Here is a 1,663-nt window from a genome sequence, read left to right on the forward strand (position 1 = left end):
CTATGAATTGCTCATGTTTAACAGGTCAATTGATGCCTTGATGTGAATTAGATGGTTTAATTGAGTGTTTGGCTTTGAATGTTAGAAACCTAGAAATTTGGGAATTCTTGATCCTTGTATCTTTTCTTGAAATTGATTGAGGAATTTTGTTTCCCATAATGTGGTCACATGTTCTATGCTATTAACCGAATGAATAATTGAATGATTATATGCCTTAAATGTTGGAAGATTATTGTATGATATATATATATATATATATTCGTATCATGGATCTTGCTTCGTGCTTTATGGTATTTCCACTATTAAAAAAAATCCAATCTCGCAAAGGATTGTTCATGGAACTACTATCGAGATTCTTCTGATCATATTTCTTAGTATCATCCCGATGTTCATTGTTATACCACCATTTGCTCTGTTATACTCAATGGACGAGGTAGTAGTAGATCCAACCATTACTAGCAAAGTTATTGGACATCAATGGTATCAGATTTATGAGTATTCAGACTATAACAGTTCCAATGAACAGTCACTCACTTTTGACTGTTATACGATTCCAGAAGATGATCTAGAATTGGGTCAATCACGTTTATTAGAAGTGGACAATAGAGTGGTTGTACCAGCCAAAACTCATCTACGTATTATTGTAACACTTGTTGATTTACCTCATAGTTAGGTTGTACCTTCTTTAGGTGTCAAATGTGATGTTGTACCTGGTCGTTTAAATCAGATCTTTATTTCGGTACAACGTGAAGGGGTTTACTATGGTCAGTGTAGTCAAATTTATGGGTGTGTGTGTGTGTGTGTGTGTGTGAGAGAAGTGATAATGCGTTAATGAGAAGGTGTGATGAGACATGTGTTGTGAACAAGTGTGAGATTAATACGTTCCTCAATTTGATTATACATGTTATTGTGAGGTGTAAAGTGATGACATTAAGTTGTGAGCTATGAATTATACAATCACACAACTGTAAGACCTTTTAAGGGCAATGAGTTTTTGTGCGATGAGTATTGTGATGGGATCCACTGTGAGAACTCGACAAGTTGAATCACTTTGAGGCGCGATGAGTTAAAACGATTTTGAAAACAATTGAGTAGTTGTGTGTATTACATAGTTCATAGGTAAAGTCTGTGTTTGTGTCATGTATATATTAATAATGTGCGATGTGTAAATGATTCATGAGGTGTGATAATATGTTACTTTGGGATTATAACATTGTGATTGAGATTGGGTGTATGTGATAAGTTGAGTATGTAGAAGCAAGCTTCATTATGAATCAAGATTGATTCAAAGAGTTTTGATGATAACAAAGATGATGACTAAAAGCTCAAAAGTCAAGAACACTTCATGATAACAAAGATGATGATCTCAAGAATCAAAGAATGAGTTCAAGATTGAATCAAGTACACTTCAAGGATCAAGAGGAAAGTTTAATTCAAGAATCAAGTTTCAAGATTCAAGACTCAAAATTCAAGAATCAAGAGAAGACTCAATCAAGATAAGTATTAAAAAGTTTTTTCAAAAACTGAGTAGCACATGAATTTTTCTCAAAACCTTTTACCAAAGAGTTTTTACTCTCTGGTAATCGATTACCAGATTATTGTAATCGATTACCAGTAGAAAAATGGTTTTCAAAAAACTTTCAAACTGAATTTACAACGTTCC

General features: G+C 33.4%; 1 pseudogene; it reads left to right on the plus strand.

The window, feature by feature from the left end:
• The first annotated feature begins 261 nt into the window (after positions 1-261).
• On the plus strand, positions 262-832 carry LOC121174733 (cytochrome c oxidase subunit 2-like; annotated as a pseudogene).
• The last annotated feature ends 831 nt before the right edge of the window (positions 833-1,663 follow it).

This window comes from Glycine max, chromosome 4 (genome assembly GCF_000004515.6).
Source record: "Glycine max cultivar Williams 82 chromosome 4, Glycine_max_v4.0, whole genome shotgun sequence".
Lineage (NCBI taxonomy): Eukaryota > Viridiplantae > Streptophyta > Magnoliopsida > Fabales > Fabaceae > Glycine > Glycine max.